We start from the raw sequence: 19,429 nt of genomic DNA on the forward strand, positions 1-19,429 counted from the left end.
TAGGGTTGACGCCATGATGTTGATGGTAGCACCGGTGTCGACTACTGCCATTACCTCTTGGGACCCCACTCGAACGCTGCACTGGGGCTGTCGTCGCGCCTTCCGTGTTGTGGTGCCGATCATGTGGACTTTGTGCACAACCCGCTCTTCCACCTCATCGTCATCCATATCACTGGGTCCTCTCTCTCCTTCGGGCAGGGCATTTACCACTTGGCGGGGTTTGCGGTATCTCTTGGACCTGCAGACTTTCTCGAAGTGGTTAAACCTTCCGCACCCTGAGCATCTCTTGCCTTTGGTGGGGCACTCCGCTGCCAGATGGGGTGAACCTCCGCAGTATCCGCAGGCTTTGGGTTGTCCTGATGTGGATGTCCCAGGTCCCTTTTTGGCCCACCTTGTCGAGGGTTTGGTTGTTACGGCGTTCACTGGTTCGGCCTTCACAGGCACTTGGAGGGCTGCTTCCATGTGTGCTGCCCGTGCTTTCGACAATTCTTTGGTCCGCCCCAGGGTCAATATGTCCGCGAGAGACTTTCCAGATTCCTCAAGTATCCTTTCCCGGAGCTTGGTAGATGGGCAGCCTTGAATTATCTGTCCCCGAATTTCTTCTATCTCATCCGGGAATCCGCTTGTTGGCGCTAGGTTTTTAAGTCTGCCATGGTACGTGTCCAACGATTCTTCTGGGAGCTGACGCGCTTGCCGAAATATGAACCTTTCGTAATCTTGATTGGCCATGGGTTCAAAATGTCCATTGAGGGCATTTATCAGTGTATGGTGGCTCTTGGGCGGTGCTTCCACCAGCGTTTTGGTGATATTATGGATGTCCTTGCCCCCCAGGTGCAACAGCATTGCTCTTTTCTGGTCCTTATGGACCTTGGTGGCCTCAAAGAATATGAGTAGGCGATCCACCCAGTCCTTCCACTTGGGCGCCAGCGATGAGGGCGACCCCTCCACAATAAATGGCTCTATAGGGGGTATCGTAGCCATGTTTTCCGCCTTGACCGGTGACTACGTCATTGCCCAGGCCTCCCACACAGATTTACAGCCTCTCCTGGATGTGATTTTTTCCCTGGGCGTGTGATTATGCTAGTGACTTGCTTTTGCCAGTGCTTATTGAGCTGGTGCTTGCTGGCTTGCTTTTGCCAATGTTTGATGTTTTACTTTGTCTTCTTTCTCAGACTCCCAGCACTCTACTGGGCTGCAGCTGGTTACACTCCTCTTATTGGAGGGGCAGGGGCTTGGGCTCTTAGTAGAGATTCACACCCCCATATGCTTGGTAACTTCACTGCAGTTGGCCATGTGGTGAGTCTCCTGCGTCTCCCTTCAGTGTTTCTGCCCAGTGAAGGATGCCTGATCGCTGTGGGGGTCTCTTTGTGCAGGCTGGGCTGCACTGTATCGGGCCTAGACCACGTGGCCAGGAGGCCAGGGCCCTACATGCAGCAGCGCGCTGAACGGGGGAGGGGCAGCGCCACTTCTCCTCACCTCTGGGGGGTCGCGCCGACATTCCCGCACTCCTCCTGCTTCGCACCGAAGAAGAGACGCACCGGAGACCACGCCGCTCTCGGGGCGGCAGCACACACGCGCCGGGGCACGAGCGCCGCAAGCCGATGGCAGAGCTCGCAGCCGCCACACCAGTGTTCGACGATCCACGAGGGTACGCCCACCCTCGTCGCCAGTTGTTGTGTTGCCTAAGGCGGCACGCGCTCTGCAACAGGCTAATACCGGTCGCGGGTGTGAAACGCGGTAGCCCAATAACGACTCGGGAGCCAGGTTATGTTACGCACTGGTCTCGCCGTCGTAGCCCTGCTGGCTTACGTACGTGCGCGACCACCTTTATTAACTAGAGGTCACATGACCTCCACATTGTGCGCCTGTTGCATCACAGGCGCAACACAACAGTGCAATAGGGAACATGTAAATTGATCACAACAGGCCAGTGGCGGGCGGCAAGACGGGTGGGGGGGAGGGGGAGGGGGATGAGGAGAGCGGGCGGTATAATACAAAAACTTACCTTCCATGCTGCATCACGTGCCGCCGCCTCAGCTCCTGCTGCTCCGGGCGCGTTTTAGGCAGCCTCCCTCCCTTTCCCTAAGCCAATCACAATGCTGCAATGACAGCGTTGTGATTGGTGCGGTGCAGGCGCACAGCGCCGCAGCCGGGCGCCTAATGGGAGGCCGCTTTCTAAAAGGGAGAGTGCCCATGACTGCTTTGGTCGGCCCCAGGCTGACCAAAGCAGTCAGGGCCCACAACAGTTGGCAAGCCACTCCCCCCTGCCCTCAAGCAGGACCACCCATCCGCCTGCCCCAACCAGCCACTTCTGCTTTCTCGCGGTGCGAGAAGCAGAAACACAAAATAGTAGTTTTACCATTTTATGTTTCTGGTTCTCGCACTGTGAGAAAGCAGTGCGGTGATGCCCCCATGGCCCAATGGAAGAGCCGCCACTGCTCAGGAAGAGCTAATCAGCAGCTTTTGCTAAAAAGGATCTCACAGAATTGTGTTGGGTAGTCTTTTCTCCATTCTCCCTTACTTCAGTTCTGGATCGCCACCATCTATCCACAGGGATGCTGTCAATACACCCCCACTGGGTAGGGAAACTGTATCTACTCTCCATTGCACCATGAAAAAAGCATCCTACTGGTCCATGTACTGAGACTTTCATCACACAAGGAGTCTTACTACTACTACCACCTTAGTGACAGATTTACTAAGGGCTTCGTTGGCCTTGCGTCAAGGAAGTTTACGCATGGCAACACAAGCAAATGGGATTTACTAAGCCACTTTGTGTGGCTCTGTGTGGCTTAGTAAATCTAGAGCAACGCAAGGCAGTGCATGTCGCTGCCTTGCGTTACCTTGTGTGGAGAAGGCGTGCCATGGGTGGATCATGAGCGTTCTGATGGATCCTCCCATGGACTTTGATGAAATCCCAGATTTACAACTGTGAGTAAACCTGGATTTCCTACAAAACGGTACACCTTCCCAAGTGGATGTAACAAGGAGAAATATCTGTATTATAATAAAAAATAATTTGTATTTATAAAGCATGAACATATCATCGCTCAAGGGTTTCAAGGCACAGGGTGCCATCGGGAAGATTAAGTGAGCTATTGCCCAGAGTCACATGATGCTGAGCTGAGCTGCTGCCGGCGCCGGGGATCGAACCGGGGGCCCCCACGTTCCGGATTTAGCCACTCTGCCCACTGAACCACACCTCTCCAGTGTATTGCTCCTTATTACTTCCTCTTTCGATGTGATTGATTGATTGATTTTGATTTTTGAATTTGTAAAGCGCAGCAGTTACCTGAGGGCATCAAGGTGCTGTAGACTACCATCCAGAAAGAGAGTCTCTGAGAGAAAATTATACAGGAGATGGCTACATGCAAAATAGCCAGTTCTTTAGAGCCTTTCTAAAGGGCAGGTGCTGGGAGATGGCCTTCATGTTTTTTGTAAGGGTATTCCAGAGCTTACTGGCGGCAGTCGAGAATGCCCTTCACCCCACCTCTTCCTAGTTGTTCTGGGGATGTAGAGATGTAGGTTGGAAGTTGAGCGAAGGGATCTGCCAAGGGAGTACCAACTAAACATGGATTTTAGTCTCATTGGGTAAGGGAGAAAGAGAGCCTTATGGACCATACAAAGAGATTTGAAGCTGATGCGCTTGTTAATTGTAAGCCATTGTAGGGTTTCCAGACCCTTGACGGCTGAGTGTCTTCTGGGGATGTCCAGAACCAGTCTCGCAAGGGCATTCTTCCCCAGTTGGAGTTTATACTGAATATTCTTGTTCGAGTCTAGATAGAGTGAATTGTAGTAATCCAGTCTGGACATTACCCGGGCGAGAGCAAGCGTGTGGGGTGCAGAATGAGAGGGAATATTTTCTTCAACATCCTTAGGATCCAGGTGCAGGTGGAGACAGTGCGGTTTGTTTGGGCGTTAAAATTGAGGTCTGGGTCCATCAGAACTCCAAGGTTCTTAGCCTTCTTTCCTGGAGTAGGACACATTCCTAGAGAAGGAGGCCAACATTCCAGCTTTTTGCCCCTGGGCCAAAGACCATCACCTCCTTCTTATCCCCATTTAGTTTTAAGGAATTATCAGACATCCATTCTGCCACCTTAGTCATACAGCATTGAACATTCTCAGCTAACGAGCCTGTGTTCTTAGGAATTGATACCATAATCTGTGTGTCGTCAGCATATGACACTACCTCCATTCCACAGGAGTGAATGATGTTTGCTAGGGGTGCCACATAAAAATTAAAAAGTGTGGGGCATAAAGAGGAGCCCTGTGGAACTCTGCAGAGCAGGGAGAAAGCTTCAGAGTAGAAGCACTGAAGCTTCACCTTTTGAGATCGTTCCCCTAGGAAAGAGGACAGGAGGGCTAAGGCTTGATGTGAGATGCCCAGCCCTTGGAGTCTGTCTAAGCAGCAGAGTGGGATAGATGGTATCGAACGCTGCACACAGATCCATAAGTATGAGCAGCAGTCCCTGTCCTTCAACCACTCGGCGTCTAATGTTGTCCGTGGCTGAGATTAATGCTGTTTCTGTCCCATGGTGTTTTCTAAAGCCAAACTGGGAGTCATTGAACCAGTGTTGTTGTTCAGCAGTCTCCATCAGCTGAATATTGAGATGCATTTCCAGAACCTTTTCAGGTATGGGAAGCAGCGAAATCGTGTGGTAGTTTTTACAGTCCGTGGTGTCAAGATTCTTTTTTTTCAGCAGGGGCCTGATAATGGCCTGCTTCCAACTCTGTGGATATGATCCGGAGAGGATCACATTATTTATTAACTCACAGAGTGGGGCAGCTATATCACTGGCAGCCATATGGAGAACTGTAGGGAGGGAAGGCTTCGGATGGCGAGCCTGCACAGGTTCTCAAGAGGTATTGCTCAACCAGCTTAGGAGAGACATCCCAAGTGCCCCGTTGCAATGGAACGACGTCCTTCTTATCAGATTCCAGGAGTCAGAGGTTGTTTTTTTTTTTTTAACTCTTTTTATTGAAAGCAGAGATGCAGAGATACATTAGTATAATATACACACCAAAATAATCCTTAGAGTCAGAGGTTGTTAACATGACCCCACCATGACAGAACCTTCCTTACTGAGCAAGCAATGCGCTGCGCTTGCCCCCGCGATACACAACCACTCCTCACCTTTGCCCATCGCAACTCCTAGCTGCGTTCTTTGATCATCCGATTGCTCCCCACTCTAGCTTAATGACAGAATCCTAAGTGGAAAACATTCCCCCTCTGCTCATCGTGCATACGCTGCACCACATTTCCTGCTCCTCAGTCTGCATTGTCCTGCCACACCAGAGAGGTTTCTACGTAGTCCCCTGAGTCAGTCGCCTCATCCTGTCAGCCTACCTTCTTCCTTACGGTCCCCCTACCACAGATCTTCCTGAACCTTCCCTCCCACCATCCGGTTTCAGAGGAAATTGCCATCTTCTCGAGTTCACTTTCGCTGAATAATCACATTACAAGGCAACTATTTGTATGTCTCTCTGTTGTTACTACCAAATCAATTTATTTTATTTTTATTTAGGGGGTTTATATAGCGCCAAAATCGACTCCAAGGAGTATCTCTGCGCTTTTGTGGAGGCGTATCAATTGTATAACGAAGGCTATGAGGTTGATTCTATTTATTTTTTATTAAAAGCAAAACAAAATAGTTTTAAGTGATTTCCTGAAATCTAAGTGATTTGGGCATTCTCTCAAAGAAGAGGGAAGTTTATTCCAATATTTCGGTCCAAGGTATCTAAATAAAAAGCATTGCCAGGATGCAACCATGCTAAACCCCCTAGATAAGTCAAAACTGTAAGATCATTCCTCTCCAGACCCAACTCTGACTTTGGCTGCAAGCTCTAAGTGCATGCGATGAAGAATATTTATGAGTTCGCTACATATGCCCATGATAGTTAGAATGGCCCATAATTTGAACCTACTTATGTAGTCAGAGGCTAAGCTTAGGGTCATGAAGGGGAGGTGTAAAGACCCATCATGTACAACAGTATATTTGCTGAGAAGTAAATACAAATTGAGATAATGCTCAACGGTTCCCAGAACGGCTCTTAACATATACTGGGTATTTGCAAGAATAACTTCTCTTGAGGCCAATTTGGATTCTCCTCATGATATAATTACCAGCTACCTAGACAAAAGAATCAATCAAAGATATAGGGCAGCATCAATGTGGGTGCCCCTTACACCTCATCTTCTAAATCAGCACAACCAGGAGGTTGATATGAGAGCGTTATCAGCGGCATTCAACTCCCTGGTTATTGTTAGAGCTGGGGCATGAGCTGAAGGGCTCAGCTACCTCCTACAGACTCAAATTCAAATTGCTGGTGGATAAAGTGGGCAAATCGATGTTGTAGACAGAGACGGCTAGACTATTTATGCGCCTCAAATGGAAAACCCATCTGTTTGCACCCAGAAATGTGTATGTCCCTTGACCCTTCTTAGGCAGGTCGCACCCCACGCCACACAGCACCGCATGTGTGTCCTGCCCTTAGCCCCAGCTGCCGCTGCTGAGGAGAATTTAAGGCCCTCCTCCACCCGCAGGCTGCCACCTGCACCTCATCCCTGGTGGCCAGTGGTAGGCCGTAGGTAGGTTTTTGTCTTGCTGTATTTGTCTTGCTGTAATTGTCTTGCTTCCTATCTGTTCTTGTATTGTAAACTGCCTTATTTGTTAGCGTTTCTTCCCCCTTGTTCCCCGCTTCTTTATTCTGTGCCCCGTGCCCCTCTGCCCCTGTTCCCTCCGTAATTGTATCTGTTCTGCATTATTTGTTTGCTGTTTCTTCCCCCCGCTTTTTATTCTGTGCCCGTGCCCCTGTTTCCTCCGTAATTATAATTGTATTGCCTTATCTGCTTAGCGCTTCTTCCTCCTTGTTCCCCGTTTTTCTATTCTGTGCCCCTTTGCCTTCTGTTTCCTTCGCCGTCCCTGCCTCGTTTTCACGCCAGTGCGTCCCCTGCAGCCCCACCCCCCGCTCGCCCATTTGTCCGCTCCCCCCTCCCAGCTGCCTCCTCCCTCCCATCTCCCCTTCTTATGGCAGCCGCTGCATGGTGATAGCGACCCTTGACCCTTCTTAGGCAGGTCGCTCCCCATGCTGCACAGCACCGCCTGTGTGTCCTGCCCTTAGCCCCAGCTGCCGCTGCAGAGGAGAATTCGAGGCCCTCCTCCACCCGCAGACTGCCACCTACGCCTCATCCCTGGTGGCCAGTGTTAGGCCGTAGGTAGGTTTTTGTCTTGCTGTATTTGTCTTGCTGTAAATGTCTTGCTTCCTATCTGTTCTTGTATTGTAAATTGCCCTATTTGTTAGCGTTTCTTCCCCATTGTTCCCTGCGGATGTATGATATTACAACGCGGGTTTTTACCACGCGTGCAGTTACATCGCATGCGTTACAACGCATGCGATGTTACAACGCTATGCCATTAGAACGCAAGTCTTTACATCGACTTGCGCTAGATGGCGTGCTGACATTAAAAAAGTGTAATTTACTATTCCAACTCCAGTCCACTTAACAGTAGGGAAGGTGTTGGGATAGTAAACTACACTATTTGTAATGTTAGCACGCCATCTAGCGCAAGTCGATGTACAGACTTGCGTTCTAATGGCATAGCGTTGTAACATCGCATGCGTTATAACGCATGCGATGTAACTGCACAGCGTGGTAATAACCGCGTTGTAATGGCTGTTCCCCTTCCCTGCTTCTTTATTCTGTGCCCCGTGCCCCTCTGCCCCTGTTCCCTCCGTAATTGTATCTGTTCTGCATTATTTGTTTACTGTTTCTTCCCCCCTCCTTTTATTCTGTGCCCTGTGCCCCTTTGCCCGTTTCCTCCGTAATTATAATTGTATTGCCTTATCTCCTTAGCGCTTCTTCCTCCTTGTTCCCCGTTTTTCTATTCTGTGCCATGTGCCCCTTTGCCTTCTGTTTCCTTCGCCGTCCCTGCCCCGATTTCCCACCACTGCATCCCCTGCGGCCCCACCCACCGCCAGCTGCCTCCTCCCTCCCACCTCCCCTTCTTATGGCAGCCGTTCCGCAGACATGCCGCTGGCGCGCCGAAGGCGTGCCTAAGGCAAGCCCGTCTGCGCCCGTCCGCGCCTGGACCGTGCCCAGCGCCAGAACCCCTGGCCCCGTGAACGCCACAACACCCGTCTCCGCTACGATGCCAGCACCCTCCACGCACTCAACACCGGACGATCACACACCTGCTTCTGGGCTGCCCCGAAGCGCACCCAAGGACCCTTCTCCTGCCGGAACTGCAGCTTCACCAGCACCCGACCCGCCAACCCGCCCACCGGCAAAGAACCCAACTACCTCAGGTGCATTCTCCTCAACACCCGCTCCGTACGCAAACATGCCGTTGAACTCTGGGACCCACTAGACTCAACCTCCCCAGACGTCGCCTTCCTGACGGAGACCTGGCCGAAACCCTTCTCGGCACCCGACATCGCCATAGCCATCCCGGAAGGCTACAAGATCACCCGCAGGGACTGCACCAACCGAGTAGGAGGAGGAATCGCCATCGTCCACAGGAACACTCTCAGAGTCTCGACCAACACCGACGACACCCTCAGCACCACCGAACACCTGCACTTCCAGATCCACACCGACCCCAACACCACCCTCAGAGGAACCCTCTGGACCCCGACCACAGTTCAGCGACTCCATCTCCGACTTCGTCAGCACACATGCCCTCGCCTCCACGTACTACATCCTCCTCGGGGACCTGAACTTCCACCTCGGGAACAACAACAACACCAACTCCACCACTCTGATTGACAACCTCCCCAACCTCGGACTCAGACAACTCGTCACAACACCCACCCACTCTGCCGGCCAAACGCTTGACCCCATCTTCTCCGCAAGCCCCCACGTCTCCTTCAACCACACCACCGAACTCCACTGGACCGACCATTGCTGCATCCACTTCACCTTCCGGAAACCCACCACGCACCACCGTACCCAACAGATCCCTCGCCGCTGCTGGAGCAAAGTCACTGAAGACCAGCTCACCACCACCCTCGCCTGGAGCCCACCTGCCGCCCCCATCGGCGCCTGCAACTTCAGACAGTGGATCGACGACTGCACCAACACCCTCGCCCCATTCAAGAAACACCCCAACAACCACACCAGCAAGAATGCCAGCTGGTTCACTGAAGACCTCCAGGCCTCCAAGCAAACCTGCCGAAAGCTATAGAAAAACTGGCACCGTGAACGAACACTGGACAGCTACGCAGCCCACAAGAACGCCACCCGCAGACACCATCTCTTCATGAGATCCACCAAAAGGGCCTCCTTCAAAGACCGCCTAGACAATAACGCACACAACAGCAAAGAGCTCTTCAACATCGTGAAGGAACTCTCCAACACCAGCTCCAACACCAACGACATCCCATCTTCGCAAGACCTGTGCGACTCACTTGCCACCTTCTTCCATCACAAGATCGCTGACATCCACGACAGCTTCAACGCCACGACCACCCCAACAACCACGGACACTCCCTTCCCCACGACCACCATCCGCACCGGCCGCCTGCTCTCCTGGACCAACATAAACGACGACAACACCATCAAAATCATGAACACCATCCACTCCGGATCCCCGTCAGACCTATGCCCACAACACATCGTCAACAAAGCCAACCCTACCATCGTACCCCATCAGCAACCTTCCCGGAGAGCTGGAAGCACGCCGAGATCAACGCCTTACTCAAGAAACCCAAGGCGGACCCCAAGGACCTCAAGAACTTCTGGCCCATCTCCCTGCTCCTGTTCCCAGTGAAAGTCATCGAGAAGACCGTCAACAAACAACTGACCCGCTACCTCGAGGAGAACAGCATTCTGGACCCGTCTCAGTCTAGGTTCCGCAGCAACCACAGCACCGAAACAGCCCTCATCACCACCACCGATGACATCAGGGCCCTGCTAGACAACGGAGAAACCGCGGCCCTCATCCTCCTGGACCTGTCAGCCGCCTTCGACACGGTCTGCCACCGCACACTACGCACACACCTCCACAACGCCGGGATCCAAGAAAAGGCCCTGGACTGGACCACCTCCTTCCTCTCCGGCAGAACACAGAGCGTCTGCCTCCCCCCTTCCGCTCTGAAGCCACCGAGATCATCTGCGGCGTACCCCAGGGCTCATTCCTCAGCCCAACACTATTTAACATCTACATGGCACCGCTCGCCCACGTCGCCCGTCTGCACAACCTCAACATCATCTCCTACGCCAATGACACCCAGCTGATCCTCTCCCTCACCAAGGACTCCCACACTGCCGAAACCAACCTCCACGAAGGAATGAAGGCCATCACCGATTGGATGAAGAACAGCCGACTGAAGCTGAACTCAGACAAGACAGAGGTCCTCATCCTCAGATCCACCCCCTCAGCCTGGGACAACTCCTGGTGGCCGACCGCACTAGGAACAGCTCCAACACCCACAGACCACGTACTCAACCTATGGGTCATACTCGACTCCACCCTCTCCATGACAAAGCAGGTCAACGCTGTCTCCTCCTCCTGCTTCAACACCCTCTGCATGCTCCGCACGATCTACAAGTGGATACCCACCAAAACAAGAAGAACGGTCACCCAGGCCCTCGTCAGCAGCAGGTTGGACTAAGGAAATGCCCTCTACGCAGGAGCCCCTGCCAAACTCCTGAAACGACTTCAGCGCATTCAGAACACCTCTGCACGCCTGATCCTCGACACCCCTTGCCGCAGCCACATCACACCCCACCTAAGAGACCTGCACTGGCTCCCCGTCAGCAAGAGGATAATCTTCAAGCTCCTCACCCACGCACACAAGGCACTCCACAACACTGGACCAGCGTACCTCAACAGACGACTCAGCTTCTACACCCCCACCCACCAGCTTCGCTCCACTGACCTCGCCCTCGCCACAGTCCCCCGCATCCAAAGAGCGACCTCTGGCAGTAGTTCGTTCTCCCACCTGGCCGCCAAGACCTGGAACACCCTCCCCATCCATCTACGGCAGACCCAAGACCTGCTGACCTTCAGAAGACTTCTCAAGACCTGGCTTTTTGAGCAGTAGCAACATTCATTCCCCCCCCCCCCCCCCCCCCCCATCCCAGCACCTTGAGACCCTCATGGGTAAGGAGTGTGCTTTACAAATGCTATGATTCATTGATTGTGTCCACTAGTGCACTTTGATCTTTCTGAAAGAACAAACTATTGACAATATTCCAGGAAGCACTTGAATCTTTTCTGGGAATAGTTATTTCTAGAGGTACCTAAGGTTTGTTCCTGACTTCAATCTTATGACTTCTAACAGACTCTTTGTAGGCAGCTCTACAGAGAATGACAATCTTTAATGCATGGAGAGAGCTTCAGAGTTCAATGAAAAGTACAGTTATCCAACTAACAAGAGCTATCAAGCCATTTATTGCATTTAACAGTGGCAACTTGGTCCATGGAACACTACGAATAGCGCACACTGTAGAATATATATTATAAAATTCACTCACTGTAACGTCAGTGCTACTAGAATCTTCAAGACATGAAAATATTGTGATGCCCAGCAATCACCAAACATTTCAGCATCATATCAAGCTCAATCATTTCCCACTGTAGCCGTAGACTGTCAACCCTTACCTCCTCATTGTGTAGAATGACAGTATTCATCTATGTTACAGAACAGGGCAATTTAGGGCTAAAGCTATCGTACTGTGATCATTACAGAAACACGAGAAAACAGAATGATCAATTATGCAGTATATCAAGTCAATGGAAACTAAAATAATCAATGATACTTAAACAGCCTCTGACAGTGAACGCTGGTTCAGGGAAACCATGTAAAACAAAATAAAATTCACAATGACAATAAAGAGGTTCCATATGAGAACCAAATAAGGTACAAACTCGCCCTGTCAATATGATCAGAGCAAAGACATAGTGCATTCCATAACCACAAAATATCATCAGAGGGATGGAGGTCAAAATTACAACTCCCCATGTTTTCATTAAAATCGCCATTGGGAATAATGGGGAGTCCCCGAATTTCCTGAAATTTTTGGGTGTCATTGTTTACTGATGAGGCCATGATTTCCTCTATATGTGAGAATGTTTCAACATTTACTGATGTGGCTGGTACAAAATTATCATTGTGAAAATAGATAAAAAGAAAAAAAAACTTCTAAATATAAAAATAGGTTTTGAAAATTAGGCAACCAGTTGAGAGAATATCAGTGTGATATGTATTTACCATTCACACTGTATTTATTCTTAATACGTTTTTCCCTGCTCATGTTTGTAGTGTATCTTGCGCTCTGGAATCTGGAGCTCTCAGTGACTTGAATTGGACTGTCAACAACTCTAGAAGCCAGGCACCCCTGGACAATCCTACAATGCCACATCAACACTCCACTCTTGTCCCGACCCTCTAGCACAACACTCTGGGGCTGTAAATCTATACTGGGGGTGCATGTTTAACCAGATTGATAACTCGTTGGACTCTATAGGCCTAAGTGGAGAAAAACTGTACTTTCGTGCAGATTTCCCCTACAAATTATAATACTGTGTAAGCACCACAGACCTTCGTAAGCAGTACAGACCTACACTATGAATGCCCACTCACACTATAAGGCCTAAGCCAAGTCAGTACCAATCCCTGAAGATTAGTATTATCGGTGCACAATAACGGAACATCTGTCGCAGCCAATTTCCAAGAGGGAATGAAGGCGATAAGCTCCTGGATGTCATCAAATTGCCTCAAACTAAACTATGACAAAACGGAGGTGATGACATTCGGGAACTTGCAGCCGGCATGGTCCCCACAGTGGTGGCCATCTCAGTTGGGTCCCCCCCCCCAACCGGTAGTCAAGGTCCGCAATTTGGGAGTCACTTTTGACAATAAGTTGACTTTCCTCCATCACGCCAACGCTGTGGTATCATCTGCCTTCTACACCCTAAAAAAACTAAAAAAACTACTTCCTTACTTACCACAGTCCGCGGGCAAAACACTTATCAGCACCTTAGTGTTCTCAAGAACCGATTATTGTAACTCCCTTCTTCTGAACGCTCAGGAAAGGGTACTCAATAAACTCCAGACGGTGCAAAACGCCGCGGCCAGAACCCTACTACACATTCCCAAATTCACCTCCACGTCTCCTTACATCAAAGAGCTACATTGGCTCCCTATTAGGAGCCGAATCAAATTTAAGGCTCTGTGTATAGCCTACAAAACTCTGAACGCCTCCGGACCACAGTTCCTAAAAAAAGCCCTCTGCCCAGTGGAACAACCTAGGACCTTACGATCGTCCTCAGCCTACTTGTTGAAAGTCCCACGGACAAGAAAGGCCAGCTGGGGAGATAAATGTTTTACTATCGCTACTGCCAAGCTGTGGAATACACTACCATTCCACATTAAAACGGCCCCTACGCTGCTCAAGTTCAGAAAGAGCCTTAAAACATGGCTGTTCTCTGCCTAATTCCCCCTCATCGCAAGAAGTGTGTTCTGTAACGATAGCGCCGAGACACCCGCACGGGTATTTGCGCGCTTTAAAAATTGCATAAAATAAATAAATAAATAAATAAGAGTCCCTTCTGTGACAGGTTACTTTTGCGTTGATACTAGGCTACTCAAGATGGCAGTCTCATATGTGCAGCCCTCACGCATGTGTGTGCGAGACTGCTGGTGAAAGTACTTTACGTGCTAATTGTGTTTATGCTTGTAACTTTTATTTTTGGAACTGTTCATGTAAAAATTCCATTTCTGAGCAATTTGTCATATGAGTTTGTATTTTTAATTAGTTTGGATCATTCTTAGTCATTGCATTTTTTGGTATTAAATTGAGTTTTGAATCTCTACTTTTTGTTTCACAAACATACCTTTTTTTGTTGCATTCCCTGTGGAGTAACTCTCTCTCCGGTAGCTGTTAAGCCCGTCTGCTTAGCTTCTCTTGTGTCACCTTGATCTTTTTGCTAACCGCTCTTTTGGATGTGGATGGAGTGGTTGGTGTAATGGGAGAGCACAGAATCCTGCTCCTATTAATTGCGGCTGCATGGTGCATGCGCTCTCGCTTGCGACAGATATTGTAAACAACTAAGGGCTTGCAGCCCGCCTATTGCTTACCATTTGTTGGCTTTAGTGTCAGTCTTATTTGCTGCCTTTAACTTGGTTGTGTGTGCTGGCTTCACTTCCTCTTTTTTCAACTGGAGCATGGACCAAGTACTGATTGCTTCAGCTTGTTTGCGCTCCTTCCGCTGATCGCGATGTGATTGAGGTACCACTCTTATTTTTTCTTCTTCCCTATCACCTTATTGAACATCATGACATTTGTAGCTATGTTTTACTTTACTCTGCCACCTGCACTTCAAAGAAGCCCCTTTCTCCTTTGAAATGGATGTTTTTTGTGACAACAGATGTTATCTGCTTCCGAATCTGTTTTCACTAATACATGAACATGAGTACAAATTTCATATAATATTTTTCTTTTACGCATGGGAAGATTAACGGATTTGCTCAGAATCACAGGGGTATTGTGCTGAGACCTAACAAGCATTGATAACGCCAAAAGTTCTTGCCTTTGAGACTATTGGCTCTGTCATTGCGTTTGCTGTCCTTGACAATAATTATTGCTGTATAGCAGCATATTTCAAAATATTAATACAAAAAGGACTATGATACATCCAGCGCTAATGCTCTTAAAAAAAGTATTAGCTATTGCACTTTTCTAAATTAGTTTTAGCCACAATGGAAAACCTCTGCGCTACTGCATAGCATGGCTACTAAACATTGCCAAAGCCAATAGCTGTCATAGGCAAAATGGGACCTATTGGCTTGTCCAATGATTGTTTAATTTGAGAGGTTTCTTCGTCATAGAGCATGTTAAGAGTACTTGTGATGGGAACGTCATTGTTATAGAGGAAGATATCAAAAGTCGAGAGGCAAAAGTGGCTGTGCCCATAGTTTTTATATCATGTGTATGATTGGAAGACTTTATATGGGTAAGACAAGGCAAGGCTACAAGCGCTTTAAAACCAAACATTAATTTGGTTCTTGCAGAATTTTTCATTATCAGGAAGCACTGCGAAATCTACCGCTCAGCCAGTAAATACTTGCTTCACTCTATTCCGACAACAGAACAAAAAATTCAGTTTGGTTCTTTGATGTCCACATGCATAAATTTTGACGAGCTTTGTGCTATTGGCCGAAGGGGTCATATGAGCACTAGGACTAATTAAGGTGAGGGTTCAGGGAGTATCAGCCTGACCTGTCTAGAAGGGCGGAGATGACAAGGGCAGCAGCCTGTTTGAGCTTGTTTGAGAGATGTTGTGCCTAGGGCCAGAAATGCTGCCCATTTTCTCCCTCACCAGCACTGACAACCTTACCATATCCACATTCACAACCAGATTAACACACAGCAAATGTACTCCACTAATTTACTACAAACTAACCTTGCACAAAGATCAATGTCTCAAGACCAACTACAAAACCACAGAAACCACACCTATACACACTTCTACCTCAGTTACCACACATTTACACCATCACTTACACACAATACACCACTCTATCCTATATCACTAACCAATCCACTCATCATAAACACAACCCACATTCGCACCACATTTAACTATATCCCATCCAGACACACACTCCCTGCTCTATTTACTCCAAATAGACCCAGTTCCGTAGCTAGGGGGGCGGTGGGGGCGGACCATCCCAGGCGGCACGAGTTTTGATGGCGGCAGCAACCACATCCGCTCTTCAATCAGGTTGCCGTGGACTGCAAACGAGGGGCCGCCATGGGTGGCCTAAGGCCTACCTACGCCACTGAACAGACCCTTTTAGTCACCAACAAACCTATTCTCTGCCTTCCATCTTTTCATTAACCAATACCCTCCTCTTTTTTCTACCACAATAACACAACCACACAACACTTGTACTCCTCTGCACCACGCATATTACCTCCTTCAGCAATCACATCTTAACACAAACACTCTTAATTCTAGTTCATCCTCTCACACACACCACATACTCTATTCACAAACACATCACCACCCCTTTTACCTTACAACTTCCACTCACCAAAAATACTTTACATACAAATCCTTCTCAGAAAACAAATACACCAGCAGCTCCTCTCACTACGCCTCAAAAATAAAATATAACACACACCAGCACAACAAAATCTCTCTCAAACAACACCTCATAATACTTTCTGTCACAAACTACAAACACCCACTCCCACCTTCCTGACTACACAAATAATACACACCATAAACAAACTTCTATGCAAAGTGTTCTCTCTTCCCGCACACCTAAGAAATATACAGCACACAGCAACTCTTTTCTAAGTGCCTCTCATCCATTGGGCAATTTAGAACCTTACTACAGGACCCATATGCTACACCACTACCCCTAACTCATACACCTTCCAACCTAAACAGACGCAAACAAAATAGGCAACATACCAATCTTCACAACTTCGCATCTCCATGTCTACTGCACACAAAGGCTTCACTACAAAAACAACACAGCTCACCAACTCACTATCAACCACTATCTCCACCCCCTACACACGCAGACCCATCAAAATGCCTTCTTAGCCTGCTGGACGAGGAACACAATACAGAACAGCTATACTGTTGCTATCCTCATACAGCTAATATCAGCACTCAGGACACACCTGCTACAAGCCCACAAAATACTGCTCACTCTTCTACAAAACAAAATCACACTATCACCAAAGCACATTCTCTAAACTGCCTACTAATAAATATTCGATCACTCGCAAAAAACAAGCATCACATCTATGACCTTCTCACTGACACACAACCTGACATGCTCCTCATAACTGAATCATGGTTGGGAGATGATATGGCTCCAGTCTTGCATGAAGCCGTTCCTCTAGGCTATCAAACTATCATCCAAAATCGTATAGGCAAAAGAGGAGGTGGTGTAGTTGTTGTGTTCAAGCAAACATCAAATATCGCTAAAACTGACGACGTCATTTGTATCACACGCATGTTTGGCTGGTGTTGAAAATTGGTAAAAATGCTGGTATTTTCGTGATGATGATCCTTATTCTCCCACAGGCCATTGTAGGGCGGTTGCCCGGTTTCTCTACGAAAACTCTAATAAAATTTGTTGTTAAAAAAATAAAAACTGATGACGTCTCCATATAAGGTTATGAGGCCCTTCTTACCAGATGCAACCCTACACCATCTTCCTACTATAACTTACTGCTCCTTTACAGACCTCCACCTAGCAATGCAACATTCCCAGACACACTTCTAGACACACTTTCAAACCATGATAACACAACACTCCAACCTATGCATTCTGGGTGACCTAAACATTTGGTTTGACAAACCCAATATGCCCCATCCAAAAATAATCATCACTGGCCTAGACTCACTGAACCTACATCAGATCGTCCACAAACCCACACACATTGCTGGACACATCTTAGGTGTCGTTTTTGCAAATACAGAACTAGTTACCTTTCAAACTATAACTCCAGTCACATGGTGAGGCCACCATTTGCTTGCTTTCCAACATAAAACAACACACCTAAAACCACCTTACATGCATCCACCTATCGACCGTGCGACAAACTCAGTTTTGAACACTTCGAAACACACCTAACAACCAGCACAAATCTAGACAAAATAAATTCTGTTAAAAAACTATATGAGTGACTACAGCATGCATTTGATATTCTAATACCACTAAGGAAAACACAACAGAAAAAAACAGGCACCTTGAAGAAATAGAGAGCTAAAAGAGATAAAACAGCAAATTAGAAAGCTGCAACGTACCTGGCTCAAAATAAACACCAATAAAGACAAACTTCGACTACAGAAACTTAACACATTATACAAGTCAACTATCGAAAAAGCTAAAAAAAGATACTATTAAGCAAGAATTCAAAATGCTAAATGTGCACATAAAGAATTCTATAAAATTCTCACTGAATTTCATAAACCAAATTGCCTAGAAGCTGCTCATCCCATTAATCAAGATATCACAGACAAACTGGCAAAAAATTACACGACCAAAGCAGACACGTTGGAAACTACAATCCAACAATACTATAATCCAGATTCTCCAGTCCTTCTGACAAACTTCACACTCTAGTACAGCAACACTTGAAAGTCTGAGTTTATTAAATACAACTTTAATATACATATTACCTTCCTTATACATTTATACCTTTCCATGTGCCTATGTATCTTTATATTTATTACTTTGCTTCTAATTTAGCATATCCAATGCATTACCCTATGCCCCTCGCAATATATCTCTACCTCCATTCTGACTCATTTCAAACCTCATTCTACTATTCTTTCCAATGCACTACCCTATTTCTCACCCCATTACTCTCTCAGTATATCCTCTACCTCAACTCTCTGACTCATCTCAAACCTCATTCTACTACTCTTTCCAATGCAGAACCCTTTTTCTCACCATATATCTCTCTCAATATATCATCTTCCTCTATCATCTCACTCATCCCAAACCCCATACCACTACTATGACCCCTAAAATAACCCTTTCTAGACTGTTCTCTTCTCTACCCTTCCTTGCATCATCTCATACCTCATTTACTATTCAGATCTCCCAAAAAACCTTTCTAAACCCTTCCCTTTGACTCTTCCCCTCCACCTCCCCATTACTCATCCCAAACTCCCTTCTACTGCTATGAACTCCACTAAAAAATTAATTCTCGACCCTTCCCTCCTCTATCCCTCCACTATCCTTTTTCAATACAAACCGCATGCCAATATGTCCACCTCTACAATTCATTTCATATTCTCCTATACTTATTCCCTGCTAATCCTATATGGGTTCCAGAGTAGCCTGCTACCCGATGAAAAGCGTTCCAAAACCCAATCAGGGGTAGCAAGCACTATATAAATGCAAACCCTTCCCTCTTCTATCCCTACACTATCATTTTTCAATCCAAATAACAGACTAACATGTCCACCGCTCAAATAAAATTAACTTCATCTTTACCTATCCTAATTCACAACAAATCCTTTTTGGGTTTTGGGTTCCAGAGTAGCGTGCTACTCACTGAAAAGCAATTGAACACCTCATCAGGGATAGCTAGCGCTATATAAATGCAAACCCTTCCCTCTTCCATCCCCTAACTATCCCTTTCAAGCCAAATAACAGACTAACATGTCCATCGCTCAAATTAATTTCATATTTCCCTAGACTAACTCACCACAAGTACTTTTTGGGTCCTGGAGTAGGATGCTACTCGCCGAAAAGCACTTCAACACCTCATCAGTGGTAGCCAGTACTATATAAATGCAAACCCTTTCCTTTTCTGTCCCTCCACTATCCTTCTACATCCAAATAACAGACTAACATATCCACCACTCAAATTAATTTAATATTTCACTATACTAATACATCACTAATCCTTTTTGGATTCCGGAGTAGCGCACTACTCGCCGAA

Source organism: Triturus cristatus, chromosome 4_1 (assembly GCF_964204655.1).
Source record: "Triturus cristatus chromosome 4_1, aTriCri1.1, whole genome shotgun sequence".
In the NCBI taxonomy this organism is placed as follows: domain Eukaryota; kingdom Metazoa; phylum Chordata; class Amphibia; order Caudata; family Salamandridae; genus Triturus; species Triturus cristatus.